We start from the raw sequence: 17,206 nt of genomic DNA, 5'->3' as shown, positions 1-17,206 counted from the left end.
CCTAAATTACTCTTTAAAAGTAAATGGAAGAGACAGCACTATAGTATATTAAAAACTGTGGGGTATAGCCCAAAATGTAATTAAAGGATTTTGTTCCCTTGAAAATATAAAAATGAAACAAGGAATAAAAAAATTTCTTAAATAGTTTGGGTTTCCAAAAATCCTAATTAAGCAACAACAAACCCAATGACATATGAAATGACTGAATTAAACTGAAACTTAATAAAATAGCAACAATGTATAATACTTTATCAATAGTACCAACAGATAGTTTTTTTTTTTAATTATTGTAGCAAATCTAAGGAAAAACTAGAGATGAATATCTAACATTAGGAATAAAAGGATTGAAAACTCTAGAGTTTTTATCAATAAATTTGAAAATCTAAAACAGGCATTTAAGGCAATTACAGTTACCAATATTGCCCAAGGAAGGACTATATATCTAAGTAGAGAAAAAGACTAGAGAAGAAACTGAAAAAATAGTCCTGTATCCCTCAAAGAGGAGAAACTTCCTAAATTTATTCCAAAAAATGAAAAACAGTCAACATTTCTCATTTGATCAAACTAGAATTCCATAACTAACATAAACAAGATTATGAACATACATGAAAATGAAACGGTAGGTCAACCTCTTACGAATGTAGTGAAAGTAGCTTCCATGAGAAATTAACAATAAGATTTAGTAATGTAGTAATAAAAAATACGACCTCGTGGCCAATTAAGATTTACCTAAAAATAGAAAGGTAAGTTTACTATTAGAATTTATCAGTAAACTTGTCATATTGGCATAGTAAAAAGAAAGAAATTGTATGTGTTCATATTAATAGATGCAAAAGAAAAAACTCATGAAATTTAATAACTACTTCTGCCCACATCTCTTAGTAAATAAGGAATACATGGCAACTTCTCTAACTTGATTAAAATTATCTGCCAAAAACCTACAGCAACCTGTATAGAGAAGAACAAAGGGTTAAAAACATTCCCATTACAGTCCTTGAATATGCAAGGAAGGGCTAGTCTACAGTGCCCTGGAGATGCTAGTTTAAGCAATAAGATCTACAACAATAACAACAAAAACAAAAAGCAGAAATAAAGATTGTGATTAAATAGACCATTGTTTGCAGTCTGTATTATAATTTACATCAAAGATTAGCAAACATTTTCTGTAAATGATCAAATATCAAGTATTTTAGGCTTTGAGAGGCAGAGGATATGTCACCACTACTCAGCTCTGCCCATATAAAATATATGACAGAGCTAAGACCCATGATGTTTGTAATAGGACAAAATGTAAATATACTTAATTTATCCGTTTCAATACCTTCAATTTGAATCATAAGGCAAAATCCAATTCTCTGTATTATATAAGAGAAAAAGAGACAAACTGACTCAGAAAAGTTGAAACAGAAGCATAGAACAGGGATTACAGCAGGTGTTACAGTCTAAATATCACAAAGTAGAATTTAAGCAAAAGAGCATTAAATGAGACAAAGAGGTCATATAGTGAGGACAGTGGTTTATTATGTTCAAAGATTCTGTGGGTCTGGAATTCCAAGAAAGTACAGGGGGAATGATTTATCTCTGCTCTTTAATGTCTGAAGCCTCAGTTGAAGACTTGAACTAGAATCATCTGAGAATTCACATACTCATATGCTTGGTGGTTGATGCTGATTATCAGCTGGGGACCTCAGTTCTTCTCCATGTGGGGTCCATGTGGTCTTCCAAGTTTAGGCTCCCTTATACCATAATGGCTGAGTTCAAAGGGCAGAAGATTCCCAAGAAAGAGTAAGAGCCAGACAGAAGCCATATTGTCTTTTATGACCCATATCTTAGAATTCATGTAGCATTACTTCAACTCTCTCATGTTCATCAAGGTAGTTACCAAAGTGCTGCTCAGGTTTAAGGGAAGGAAAAATAGGTTCTGCCTCTTGATGGGCTGTAGCAAAGTTCTAGAAGAGTATGTGAGACCAGAAATATTGCTCTATTTTTGGCAAATATAGTCTTCCATAATAATATACTGAGTTATAAATTTTAATGAATTTCAGGTAGGAGAGGAAGTATAAAAACTCTCAGGTCACTGGATGATGAAACCAAAAATTGATAAGAGAATCAGACTGCAAAAGGCCCTTCCACTCAGAAACTTTTTAATACTCTTAAATCTCAAGTCAAAGTAATATACAAGCTCAAATTGTAGAATAGCCAGAGAAATATGATAATGAAGTCGTTGCCTTCAAAACCTATGAAATAGATCTAAGACCGTTCTGAGAAGAAAACCGTACATATACTTCAGTACATGTATTAAAAGCAAAAGAATGCAAAAGATAAATGAAGTACCTGACTCAAAAAACACTCAGCTAAGTAAACCAAAGGAAAGCAGAAGGGATTAATTATTAAAGCTAAAAACAGATATAAATAAATTATAAAAGAAAAGAGTATGATAAATAATTCAAGAGATGATTTTAAAAAATTAAATCAAGGAAAATTAAAGAAAACACAAACATACAAAACATAAAATGAAAATTCACAGAAGAGAAAATTAAAAGATTCATAATAACCAAATTTGTTGAATTTTGTGCAAATATATAAAAATCTAGGTCAGGTGGATAATTTTCTAAGAAAATGAAATTTCCCTAAACTGGCTTCAGAAGAGATGGAAAGTTAAAACATTGATTTCCATAAGCAAATCAAGTGCATAACGACCTCTCACAACTCCACACAAAACTATCAATTCCAGGTCATTCTACCAAACTTTAGAATAGAAGCTGATTTGGTTAAGAAGATGATTCTGTTAAATATTTAACAATGGAGTCTATGTAGATGCTGATGATAATGATGAGGAGGATAATAATAAAAAATAAAAACACCTTGATCTATAGTGTTTGCCAACTTCTGTGGCATAAATATTCCACCGTGACTGATTCCAAAATACCTATATGACATCACTCATTATGGAGTTGGGAAGAGAGGTACATGGTTGACTGTTGTGAGTTGGTGTAAACTGGTTGACACACACCACAGGGGTAATTCCAAAGCTATTTAAACTGTTGGAGAACATAGATAATATAGTACTTCTAAATTCTTTTTATGAAGTGCATAAAGTACAGAAAAATTGACAAGGATTATAGAGAAAATAACTACATACTCATCTCAGCTATGAATATAGGTACAAAAATCCTAAATAAAGTAATTCTAAACAACACCAGCAGCATAAATAGCAGAGTAAAACATCATGGCCAACTGAGATTTATTCCAAGTATGCAACGACATTTAAATATTAGAATATCCATTTATTTAATCTTTTTAATAGGTCTAAGGACAAAAGCCATAATTCTACAGATACAGAAAGAGCTTTGCCAAATTCAATAATGATCCTTGGTAAAAGGCATATAAAAATAGACGTATATGTCCTTAGTGTGATAAAACATATCCATCTCAGTCCACAAGCCAATGTCAAACTTAATGGGCAAACGTAAGAAGCATTTTTATTAATGTGAGGACAAGATAAGGTATCTGTTACCACCACTATTATTTAATGTTTTACTGGAAATGCTAACCAATGTAATTAGACAGGAGAAAGAAACAACAGACATGAAAATGGAAAGCATATGGCCAAACTGTCATGCTTACAGATGATTTGATTTGACTTGACAATTGGAAACTCAAGAGAACCAACTGAAATACTAACAAGAGAACTCTATGATGAAGTAAAGCATAAAGTTAACATACAATTAGTGGAACAAAAACTAGTTGGAGAGTATTTTCCATGAAAGATACCATTTGCAGAAGCAACATAAAAGTTAATAAATTGGGAATATTATAATCACACATTAACAAAAATGTATAATATCTTAATGAGGAAAACTTTAAAACCCAGTAGAAGGATGCAAAAGAAGACTTGAAGTTACAGACAGACCTATCATATTCCAGGAAAACTCAAGACCATTAATATATCAATGTGTTTTTGTTGTTGTTAAAATGTAAATTCATTATGAAACTATGTAACTACCAAAGATTTTTTTTTTTTAAAGATCTTATTTATTCATGAGAGATACACAGAGGCAGAGACACAGGTGGAGGAAGAATCAGATTCCCTGTGGGGAGCCCGATGAAGGACTGGATCCCAGAACCCCGGGATCACAACCTGAGCCCAAGGCAGACACTCAACCACTGAGCCACCCAGGTGTCCCATAAAAGTATTTAAAGAAAACAGAGAACTCAATTTGAAGGAAGCTGTAATTATATTATATATATATATGTTATATATATATAATATAATTACATATAATATATATACATATACATATATACTTATACACATATATAAAACCTTAAAATACTGAAAAATTTAACCTGTTAAAATATTTTTTAAATATTAAAAATATATAACCTATTAAAATTTTTAACCTATTAAGAAAAAACGAAGACCTACTGATTTTATTTTTAAAAACCCTTTTACATAGGGAGGAAAAGACTATGCAAAGTCAAAAGACAGTGAACTTAAAAAATATTAGGAAACTCTATCACAGGCAATGATAGATTATATATGTTTCTGATATGTGAAGTGTTCAAAGAAATCAGCAATAAAATTCTTAGCAGCCTAGTATAAAAACAGATCAGCAATTGTAGTCCCAGAAATGCTTGCATATGTAAAATGACATATATATGATAGTATTTATTATAGAGCAGATATGCTAGCTAACCAAATAGAAAAACTGGAAATAACCCAAATAGTTTATTAAATAAAGTTGAGTAACATTCACCATGGATGAACTTATAAAATGGGGAGAGAAAAAAACTGAATGAGATCATTTATATAAAGTCCAAAAATGCCAATTAAAACAATATTTTGAAAGGATTCTTTCAGAGGTGGCAAAATGAGGAAGAAAACCATGGAATAAAAAACTCAAAGTTCAAGGTTCTTTCACCACTGGCTGTAAGTGGAGGCAAAGAAGTTAGACCTGAGAGGAACAACTGAAGAGATTTATTTATTTGTAAGCTTGCTGATGGGTACACAGATATTTTTAAAACCCCCATTCTCAGTAGTTTATATATGTTATGTCTATCCCTTTGTAATGAAGCAAGCATTACTTAATCATGAAAAGCAAGAAAAAGCCAAAATCATACTCAGTTTTCATTTCATTTCATTTTAGATTTTCAAGATGTAGTTAACTTAAGGTTATTCTCCTCTAAAAAGGCAATGTTAATTTGGTGGACTGACTGCTTATCTGACTCAGGGTTTTTTGCTAGTCAGGTCACCTTTCCCAGTGATTAAAGGCCAGCTGGCTTCCAGTGTCTCATCTGGGCAGAAGACAGTGGGGACGAGGGACAGCACAGTGGAGGGAGGAGGCCTGGAGGCAGGCTGCCGTAGCTGGTGCAGGGTCATTTGAGTTCCCCAACTTGAGAATAAGCATTGTCTTTGGCACTGGACAGAATGTGGTTAAATTCCTCCCTGCCACTCAGCAAGTGATCCTCCTGCTGTCTTTGTAGATCCCAGTCATCTGGGCTGACAGGGACACTGTGTAGTGGTTTTGTGGTGAAGAAGCTATTGCTACCTAATTTTTAATTTCTTGAAAATCACTTTGTAGTGTCATGATTACAAGGCTTGGAAGAAGATAAACTCTCTGTCCATTCTGAGTATAAATGGGCACTTGAGATGAAACCACCTAGTTAATTTCCCCTTGTTGCTGGAGTAGAATCTGAATCCAAACCACAGCACAACCTAGCCCCTAAATCTCTATTAAAAACCACCTTGGGTAGTCTGGCAACGCTTTATTTAAAGTCAGCAGAGAATTATAAAGTCAAAAGTGAAAAATGGTACAACAAGAAAGAATCATAAAAAAATACTAGATCAGTTAAATGTAGTCAAAGGCAATTTAGTGTGTTCCGGCGCCAGTCCGTATTGATGCAAAGAATGTGATGTGTCAGGGGTGGGCAGGGGCATGTAGGAAATGCAGAATGAAGGATGCAGCTCCAGGCTTGATGCTGGAGCAGCCACAAGAGGCTATGAAGGATACCTCACTGTCCTGCTTTTGCACCCGGAATTTCAGGGAGAATCTAATTCTCTCCGTCTGGACATCTTTTGTTTTGTTTTGTTTTGTTGATGTAGCATATTTTTAAAATTAGAATTTTTTCTTTCCTGTAGATAAGCTAACCTAGAGGCTGTTTAAATTGGGTCAGAGCAGGAAGGTAGGTATCCATCTCCAGTATTTTTTAGTATCCTAGTATTCTAGTCTCTTGCTTTTCCATACCTATAGTCCAAGCTGTGATTGTTTCTGCTCATCTTTTCCAACTGCTTTAGTAATATTAGCTAATCAGATTTATACTAACCAAAGCTATGATTATTAAGCAACTACCATGTTCTAGGCACTGTGCTGTACTGCATATACATTATCTCACCAATTCTCACAAAAACCTTATAAGGTAGATCTTAGTATGGTACTGATTTTACAGATGAGGACAACTAAGGCACAGAGACTCAGAACTCATTTGGATGTTACACACTGAGGAGCAGAAGCAGGACTCAAGAAGCCTGACTCCAAAGTAGGTGCTATGCTAGAAGGCTTGCTTCCCTAATCTCATCAGCAGTTGTGGATGGGGACCACTACCTCTAGAGAGTGTAGTTGCCATATAAGACCTTATAGGAGGATCCCTGGGTGGCGCAGTGGTTTAGCGCCTGCCTTTGGCCCAGGGCGCGATCCTGGAGACCCAGGATCGAATCCCACGTCGGGCTCCCGGTGCATGGAGCCTGCTTCTCCCTCTGCCTATGTCTCTGCCTCTCTCTCTCTCTCTCTGTGTGACTATAATAAATAAATAAAAATTAAAAAAAAAAAGACCTTATAGGATAGCATGAAGAGCTTAAACCTGAGACCTGTGTTTCAATCCTGGCTTTGCCACTTCCTGGCTTTGTGATCTTGGGCAAGTTACTTGACTATTCTATCTGTGTAAATTGGCTATAGTAGTAACACATATCTTAGTGGCATTGTTGTGAGGATCCTATGAGTTGATACAAGTGAAGTGTTTTAGAAAGTTTGTGACTCATAGTAATTACCATGTACATGTCATTATTGTTCCTGCTTCTATACTGTTATTGTTGTTGTTACTGTTGTTTTTGATGTATCTTCTGGGGGCAGGAGTCTTCACTGATAAAAATAGTTGTGGATGGGGTGGGCAAGAGGGGAGGTAAAGGACAGCTCTTATGGCAGGCCAGTGTGGCAGAACTACTTAGCCAAGGCACTCAGTACCCTTCCAATCCTACTATGTGCAGGGCCATATCCACATTTGGTACATCCATTTATCCATTTGTCACAAATAAAACAGGTTTAGAAGGTTAAATGAAGCAACCAGATTCCTTGGGTACTTCCACATACAGCAGGAACTTCTGAGATACCTGTTCTTCTTTGCCATCTAAACATTCACCTCCAGGAGAAAGGGAAGGAGGTTTGGAAACTTCCTTAGGTTCTAGTAGGTCTTATCAGAGTCTTGGTTGTAGATTCAGGAGGAGTGATTGGTTTAATGTAAATGCTTGAGAGGGCCTGAAAGAGATTAGAGAAACCTATTCCACAGGATAAAGGCAGGACAGGAGGGAACCATTAATCTCACGGACATTCAATTCCCTAAGAACTTTTTTTGGGAATGACCAGAAACAAGCCAGGCCATATGCTGTCCATTTGCAATCCTCTGAGCTGACTTTTTTTTTCTTCGACAGATCGAGGCCAATGCCATTGCCTCATTTAAGATGGTTCTTAAACTTGAAAAGGAACTGAAAGGTTGAGACGTGCATGTGGAGTCAACCCAGATGATTTGATGAAAGTAGTCCTGTCAAACACCAGGACTCTCCCGATAGTCAGAAACAGTCTGATGACATGTTCGAAGCTTCCCAGACTGGCTTGCATTTTAGTAAATATGAACAATCAAGGAAGACATAGTTATGCTGTGGAGAGTTCTGAGATGTGGAGAGAACAAGTTAATTGTTCAGCCTCAACTGAGACCTTTCACTCAAGTCATTAATCACAGTGCACAGCTTACGCTGCTCTCCTGCTCCAGATGAAGGCTCATTCCAGGTGCTGGCCATTTGCGTTTCCCTCCAACTGGGCTGATTTATGAACCCAGAGATGTTTCCTGGTTTTTCCAAATTCTTTCCCATTACTTTGTAATAAAGGGGACATGTGATTTCTGTTGTTTTTTTTTTTTGCAGATCCTCAGTTTTAACATCCCTAATACCAAAGATTTTTTCAATTAGTTTGTGGCCTGCTTTCTGTGATCTGGAGAGTAGAAATGCTGTTCTGTGTTTTGAGTATCAAAGTTAAGCCTCTCTTATTTCTTTCCCCTTTGGCTGGAGTTGACAATGCAAAAGTGCTGCACTGCTGCAGGAGTCTTTGTGCCCACATTCAACATCTCAATGTAAGTTAAGGCTTAGGAAACCTTAGTGACAACAGCTCACCACAGGTGTTTATTATCCCCATCCCACTCCAATGCAGATGCTTCAGGGTATAATATCAGGAGGCCTTCCACATTTGGGCCAGGTCTCCAGTGACATTGTAAGCCAATATTGAAGACTTCACAAGAGAATGTGAGTGTCAGAGAAGGACATTTTAATATTGAGGCTGAACAGTGTGCTGCCAAGTGGAGTGTTACCTGTTTGAAAGGTAAGCCTGATCTGAGCTGATAAGGGGCAACAGATCCCTTGGGAATTATCCCAAGTAGCAGAAATGCATTACAGAAAAGTAATTGGAAATTGATATTTGACATGTCTCTTGGTTACTTTTTTATACTTGATAACACGAAAGAGTTTGTCTAGGAGCTGCTAGTGACTAATATGTGAAATCCTGCAATCCGTTGCTGAAATGCAATCACTTCTTTGTTGAAAGTAAGCAGCTGCCTTCTGATACTCTGCTTCCTAACTAGCACTTCAAGTGTAGGGACCCATGGGCTTAATTTGGGTGAAATGAGTAGTGAATACAGCCTTTTGATAATTCTCTGAAACAAAATCATCACTGGCAATGGAATGCTGTCCTTAAAATGCAACTCAATTTAACAGGTACTTGTTCAGAGCCTGCTATGGGCTCTATATTGTGTTGCGTGCTGTGGGATATACAAAATAAATATCAAATATGGCCTCTGCCCTTGAAGAACTTATAGGCTCTTAGGAAGGATGATGTGTTTATGAAACACATTTTACACGGCAAGATAAGATATCACGTATGTGCCAAAGTGAGTGGGACCTGGAATAAGTATAATGGAGTCAGAAAAAAGAGAGTAGGGTAGACTGGAATTGTCAGGGAAGCTTTATAGATGAGGTGGGACAAAGACACCAATATCTTAAACCCCAAACTCTAAAGAAATTGCAAGAAACACAGTATCAGATTACTTAAAAATTATGGAGTCCCATATAAGTGAAAGTAAATTTGTTCAATATGAGAATGGATTAATTTTGTTCAGTAAATATTTATTGAGTCCATCTATGTGCCAACAACTGTATATGGTGAGGCAAGGGAAGAATAATCTGTACAAAAAACACATCTGGGTATTCTCAGGTGCTACCCTCTCTTAACATAGATATTTAAAGTTATTGCTGGTCTGTGTGATTCCAAAACCTGTGATTTTAACCACTTATCATTCTGTCTCTCAAATAGATCTTGTGCTTGCTTTAGCAGCACATATCCTAAAATTGGAACAGTACAGAGAAGATTAGCATGGCTCCTGTGCAAGGATGGCATGCAAATTCATGACGTGTTCTATATATATGTAAGGTCTTTTTAAAAAAGACCTTATTTAGGATTTCTTTGGGTTAAGAAGCTGAGTCTTTTTGTTTAGTGGATGAATGACATGTCCAGCCTCGTAAGTTATATGCAGTATAAACAGTTGCATGCATCCTCATGGTAAAAGAAAGACACACTGAGCACTGAATGTAGTCCCAAATTATTAGGTTAGGGAGTATTTGGAAAGCACCTGGCCCAAATTCGGGACCATAAGCAGAGCTCAAGCTTTCTGAAGATTAAGCTTTTCTTGGAGTTTCCATTATTACCCTTGAAAGCTACTGTGGAAACCCAGTTAGAAGGGGCTTCCATCATTAGAATTAGAGAGAGTCTTGTACTGGGCTCTTTGGCGTTTGTGAAGTTTGAAATTGGCACCGCCCAGATTTATTGGTTAAGTTACTAAAAATTCTATCTCTATTCTTCCTTGCAAACTTAGGAAATCAATTTTTTGTTCACCACTTAAGGTACAGGTGTAACTGGGCAATTGCAAATTGTTCTAGGAAGAAAAGAAGTCAGGATGATAATGGTGGTGGCATTGGTGGTCATCATGGACATGGTAGTCATTATTCTAAATATCCACATAACTTTTAAGTAATATAACCACAGAACACTAGTAAACCCTGGAAAGAATCTAAGATATAAAGCACTGAGGGGCAGAGGTGTCAGACTTTATTTAGCTAAGCAATACCAGAAGAGGACTAGAAAATCCCCCTTTCTAGCTAGCAATCATTCTCATACCACAATGAGACCCCTGCTTGGTAACCCCTGCCACCCATGTGACTGCTTTTCAAAGCTAATTTAAGTATCAAATTTAAATGGAATTCTGAAAACACTTTTTTTTTTTTTTTTTAGTCTGGAGGGAGTGGTGGAAAGAAAAGCTACAAGAAATTTGAAATCACTCTTGATTCCTGTCATTTTCCTTAGTATTTAACCACTCTCCAGTTGAAAGTTTCATCTTGGCCTCCATAGGTAGACACATACATATGTGCTCCCTTGTTCATCTGCATGCATGTGTATATATTGATATGCATTCCTCTTCATCATCTGTAGGCATTTTACAAATAATGGCTTGTGTGTGTGTTTTATCATCTTATTTTTTAAATGAAAATGACAACTTCAAAATTTTTTGCAGAAATAGTTCTTCAATAGTAAAGAAATTCCAGCTTGTAGGCTAGGGTCATCTTTGGGTTACAAAATTCCACAGAAAAGTTGGCATGGGCAGAGTATAGGCAGTGTAGCTTTAGAATTTTTCTCTTTCCATTTTCAGGCAGACAAGCAAAATTGGTAACAAAAACATTGAGTTAGTGGAGAACCCCTGTTGTAAGGAGTCAGATGGGAAAGGTAGAACAAGGTTAAGAGTGCAAGCAATTAAATTAGTAGGATGTGGATTGAGGCAAGAGGAGATATGGATATGCTCCACCCTCTCCCAAACTTTTTCTCCCCTGTAAGACCATTACTGGGCTGGGAGTGGGGTTGAGAATATAAAAGGAGTTTGGACTTCTGAGTTGAAACTTTTGTTGTGGATGAAGCAGTTTGGGAAGCCTTTCTTGACAAGAGCCTTGGAGGATTTTCTGTACTGAAGGGGATCAGAGAAGAGCTCAGAGGAGAGGAGGTAGACCATTCAGAATCTGATCCAGCTTCTGGGTTTAAGGGTGAGAGAGTACTACCAGATTTCCATAAACCGAGGAGGCAAGTCAGCACGATCAAAATCCAGCCCCAGCTCCACTTGTCAAGCCATGTGTCTGTAGGTGCATCCTCCCAGTGGGGTATTTTTTTCTAATTTTATCCAGAGTACTGTCCAGAACAGCATAGTCCCTGGATATGGAAATTTTTGGTTTTCCCATAGGTTGTCCAGGTTTATTCATGTACTTAGGAAAGGAAGCTGAGATTTAGAGGTGACATTCCTGAGAAAAACACTTCCTAATGTACTTTTTTCTTAAGTAGCTAAGCACAGACAGTAAGAAAACCTGGTGGCTCCTGGAGCAGACCAGCTACAGAAGTCACCATCTCTAGTGGGCAGGGTGAGTTCAAAAGGGAAATGACCAATGGGGTCTTTGATTTCACACGTTTAAGGAAGGAGCTCCAGGATATAGACACCCAAATTTCCAGATTCTCGCATGTCTAATTCCCTTTGGGAAAGTTATGAGCAAGTCTGGCTTCAGTGGTTCCTTCTTTGCTTGTCCATAAACTCCCTGTCTTAATTATTGTGCAAGTCCTTGTCCTTGGTGCCATAGTGCCATGAGGAGTTAGGCCCCTGGAAGAACCTGATGACTTTGAGTAGCTTAGAGGTCATTGTGAAAGCAAGGAAGACAACAAGCATGATTATGCTAACTGAAGTGTGTACAAAGCCTATTTGACAATAGCCAGGGGACCTTGAAAAATCAGAGACCGCCATCACATATGGAGAGGTTTTCCCATCTTCACCTCAGTGGCTGTTTCTTCTTATTGAAGAATGAAAACAGTAAATGGCCTAAAGCATGCTAATAGCAAATCCCTTGACTTTATTCATTTCATGACTGCAATACTTGGTGGTAATATTAGTAAAGGCCCTGGCAGTCCTCATAGGAGAAATGCCAGAAACGAGGCAACTGAATGTTCATTCACCTGCTTTAAGTTCTTTCAGAAATAACATGATTTATAAAAGAATGCAGAATCATAATTGTCAGCCAAGATGTCATTTTAACTTTAGGATGTCCAGAAACAAAGGGATATTATATCCTTTGTTCTTGGAGCACCACAGATGCCAAATTATGCACAGGGTTCCCTCTTGGCATTGAGTGCTTTGGAGCCTAGAGGCAACCAGTGATTTTAGAAAGATGTTGCCTCTGGTGGTGTCCTCACCTGAATATCTCCCTGGAGCTGTGGGAGGAAACATGGCACTCCTAGCTTCTCTGCATTCTGATAGAGCAGGAGACAGCAAGAGGGATGGCAATCTTAGAAATGGCCGATGGCCTGAGGTAGACTATTCTCAGTCTTACTCTATGAAGCTTGACAAAAGCACCATTAATATACTGAAGAAATAATTCATTACTTTTGGTTTTGTCTTTACATCAACATATGCCAACAGATGCTCAGTTGAAAACATGAATATTTGATTAATATAATATCAGGCATCTGGGACAGAGAGCAGTGGAATTTGGGGGGTTGAGTAAGACTCAAATGTCATCCATTCTAACCACAGCTTTCTGAATGCACATAGTAGGCACTGAAAATATTTGTTGATTAGTTTTTCTTTGATTTGAACAACTTGGTTGCTTGGTTTCGAGCCCAGATGTTTGGCATCCAGCCAGAGTTGTGTGCTCTGTATGCTGTCATCAGCCTCACCACCACAGAGATGGTTGGCAGGGGGCAGCATTCTTCCTATCCCCATGATGAAGTCTCTTCTTTCTTCTGTCTCGTGCATGCACGCTGGCTATAGGCCATAGAACATACTGCAGGTGGCCCATTGAGTTAAAGGCCTATTAGTTCACAGCACTGACCTGAAACCTGAGGAGGAAACATGAGAACACCATGGGAAGGAAGGAAGAAGATTAAAATATGGATGGGATGCTATTGATTTATTAATTCCTAGAGAACAATGGCAAGACAGGGTAGTTACAAGAAAGGGCACCTTCTGATTGACTAGTGCTTCTGATTGATAGCATGAATGACAGAGGGAAAGGGACACTATGGTAGAGTGCATACACTATCCACAGGTCTGCATTTCAGATCTGCCATAACTCCAGTATGTGGCTTTAAGCTCAGGTCTCAGTTCCCCACTCTGTAAAATAAAGTGAATGTCAGGATATTCTTCAATACTATTCTTCTCTGATAATCTGATCAGGAATTATGAAATCCTCATTTCCTCATAATTCAATGTCCCTCAGATATCTAGAATTTATTTACCTTTATATATAATCAAGTAGACCTCTAATATTCTAGGAAGATTCGGCATACAAAGTAGTGAAAGAAGGTATACACTATGCCTTAATATCCAAGAAGAAGACAGCAGGCTTTGAAGGTCCAAGAAACCCATTCTAGATAAAAATATAAAGATTTGTATGGTTTTAAGTCGAGATCTCTTTCAAAGTAAAATCATCGCAAGTTTTATCTTTCTTCTTTTTTGAGGAAAAAAAAAGATTTTATTTATTTCTTTGAGAAAGAGAGAGAGAGGGAGGGAGAAGCAGATACCCGCTGAATGGAGAGCCTCATGCGACGCTCCATCCCAGATCCCTGAGAACGTGACCTGAGCCAAAGACAGAGCTTAACCAACTGAGCCACTCAGGTGCCTCTTTATCTTTCTTCTTGAAGCACATTCTTGGCTGTTATGGTTCACACAGTGTTAGTATGACAACTTCATGAGTAGGTCCCAAACAGCCTCTGCTGCCAGGTCTAAAAATGGTTTCTCTTTAGACCATCTAAGAAGTCAGGGCTGTAATTTTTGTGGGTGGTTGAGAAACTAGAGCTAGGATAACTAATCTGTAGTTGAACCCGGCAAGTAGAGCTAGAAGTCACAACCCTATCTGACTGAAATAGACTCACTCCACAGGAGGTTTCCCATATCTTCCAACCCCAATGGAGGTTGATCAAGTGGTTCCTTGTGTAAAAGGCAAAACTCAGAAATTTCTATAAACCTCTCACTTCTGCATGGTAATTGATAGCTTTCTAAGAGGTTTGTAACAATTATTAACCAAGTAGTTTAATCTCCATAGTAATCCTGTGAGGTCATGTTATTTTCCTAGATTATAATAATCCTGTAAAGTCAGGGTTATATCCCTATGTCACAGATGGAGACTCGAGGTATAAATATGATAATGGAGTTTTAGCTGTTTCTCACAGGGCATTTTTGGTGGATGCTGGAAGAGCCCCCATCCTGAAGCTCCATGGTGTTCCACCTTTATAGTTAACCTTTGTCTATAGGTTAAGGCAATCCTGATTCTGGGTACTCCTTTTTAAAATGCAGACACTCCTGGGAATGAAATCACTCAAGCTTGCTATCACTTAAATATTTGCCTGAATGATATTTTGACCATCATTTTCATCTGACTTGGTTGAGCACAAAATGCTAACATGTTTAAGATTAGGATAAAATGAAGGGAGGTTGGGACAGATTTGGGTTGGGGAAGTTTGTTTGGAGTCACCATCCTTGTGGGATTGTAATCATGAGGACCTTAGGCCTCCATTTCTGAATAAGGGGAGTCCCTGAGCAGGGAATGGTGTATAGGGCACACAGCAAGGAAGATAATGAAAACAAAATAACTATTCACATTTTTAGCTCAGTTGGCCTACCTGTATTGCACCCACGGTGAATGGGGTAGGATTGTGATGGATGGGGTCAAATCTATCTGCTGTTATTTGCCAAGTACCTGGCTTTGGGCATTGGTCCATTTCATATGTTCTCTTATTCTGCTAACTACTTAAGGCAGAAAAATCATTCCTCTATTTGACTCAAATATATGCCAGATGAAACTGAAATCCTCATACTGAGCAAATGTACCAAAGAACACTCTATAAACTTAATGAGGGAGATGAAGAGATATGTGCCAGAAACCTAGAAAATTTAACACTGATGAGGTTATGACTATTATATGTTTAGTTAAATTGTTGACACTGACAGGACATGGCTGAGGAAATCTACCGTCCGTTTTCTCCTTGTATCAGTGATAATGGTTCCTTAGTGTGCTCTTCTCAGTTAACAAAAGTATTCCTGAAAGTTAAATGCAGGGAGAAGAAGTGACACAAGAAATACTTTTATTATCTCTGTTCTTCTGGGAGTTCCCTCCAGGAACATTATTTAAAACAGGACTTCTCCTGACTGGCAAATGAGTTTGGAGAGAAGGAATCATAGGTTCAGAGGTGAATGTGGATCCTCCTGAGAGTTGCAGTATCTCCTAACTGTTAGGCTTGTACACTTGCCCTGGAAAATCCATCTAGCACAATGCTGCCCTGGCCTTCCAGAAATACTCCTCTCTTTCATATTTTTCCTTTCTCTTAAAAACTGACCAAAATTCTCCTTTGTCTGGTGAATAAAATCTCAATTCCTTTAAGTGCCATTTAAGGCATAAATGTGATCATGAATCTTGTAAGCTTCAAAGTATTATATAAACATTAGCTATTTGAAGAGGAATCAGAGGGTGGTGGAAAAGATACTGAATTTGGACTCAGGACACCTCGATCTGAATCTTCTGCTAGTTGAGTGACCTGGAGAGGTCACTTAAACTCTGAACCTCAGTTCCTTCATTTATAAAACAAGATTATTGTGATTATTAAAGAAATTGAAAGTGACATAGTAATTAGCAAACAGCGGACACTCAATACTTGTTAATGAAGATGAAGGCAATTTAGTGTAGCACTTAAGAATACTGGTCATAGGGACACAAGTCACTTATCTTTCTGTGTCTCTTATTCCCTACCTATAAAATGAGGAGAAGTGGGAAGAGTCAAATGAGTTAATATATATCAGGAACTTTCAATAGATTCTGGCCCATATCAATCTTTCTGTAAATATTAAGGCTCCTATTGCTGCTGTCACTTTTATTATTCAAGGGCCTGTCCTGGTTTATATTTCCAGCTTTATTTTTATTGATATTTCCATCTTACCAGTGAAAGGAGACCTTCTACCAGGTCATGACATCCTTAGGTTGGGGACTGATTCTTAACTCACTTTTAACTTCACCAAGCCTTACCCAATACCTGCAAAATAATTCTTTTGTTATTAAAAAGTGTACGAATACATGCTTGCTACCTCTACTCAGCATTGTTTTAGCCAGTGCAGTGAGACAAGAAAAGGAAGGAAGGAAGGAAGGAAGGAAGGAAGGAAGGAAGGAAGGCAGGCAGGCAAGCATCTAGACTGGAAAGGAAGAATAAAAAATATCTTTATTCATAGATTAAATGATCATCTACATTGAAAATACAGTGGAATTTATGAAAAGCTACTAGAATTAATAAGCAAATACAGCAGGTTGCAGGTTAGAAGATCAATATACAAATCCATTTTTAAAAATTCCTTATCCTTAGTATAGCCAGCATAGACCAGTTTAATGGGAACGTAGGATGAAGTGGTGGTAGTAAAACTGTAAAGCAGGTTCAAACTCAGTTTGAGGACTTGACTTTTGATAACATGAAATTCTCTTGCTTACTCTGTCTATCCACCCCACCACCACCTTTTTCTGTCTTTCCTGTCTTCCTCAAGTTTACAGGGAACATTCTATGGAAGGATTACCAAAGACAGGGAGTGTATGTAATATCAGCACACAGACTCTGGAACTCAGGGTATCTGGAATCAAGTTCTGACTTTCTCTTAGATATCCTATGACTTAGGAAGGTTATTTCACCTTTTTGAGGCTCAGTGTGCTTTTTCATAAAAAAGAGATAATGGTAACATGACCTTTATTGGGTTATGGATAGTTCAATTTACAACACTTTCTCAGTTCCTGGGAACTGGATCCAGACATGTAGATGGAGAGTGGTTA

General features: G+C 37.6%; 1 protein-coding gene and 1 non-coding gene across 2 annotated transcripts in view; both read left to right on the top strand.

Moving 5' to 3' along the window:
• The window catches only part of LRMDA (leucine rich melanocyte differentiation associated), a 1,012,499-nt gene that overhangs the window by 830,743 nt on the left and 164,550 nt on the right, over positions 1–17,206 (top strand). The window lies entirely within an intron of this gene.
• LOC121488447 lies at positions 9,638–9,744 on the top strand. Its single transcript, XR_005987076.1, has one exon. It is a non-coding gene; the product is annotated as a U6 spliceosomal RNA (small nuclear RNA).

The sequence above is a fragment of the Vulpes lagopus genome, chromosome 3, assembly GCF_018345385.1.
Source record: "Vulpes lagopus strain Blue_001 chromosome 3, ASM1834538v1, whole genome shotgun sequence".
Classification (NCBI taxonomy): Eukaryota; Metazoa; Chordata; class Mammalia; order Carnivora; family Canidae; genus Vulpes; species Vulpes lagopus.
Note: the sequence above shows the minus strand (reverse complement) of the source record. Positions and strands in the feature narration are given on the sequence as shown.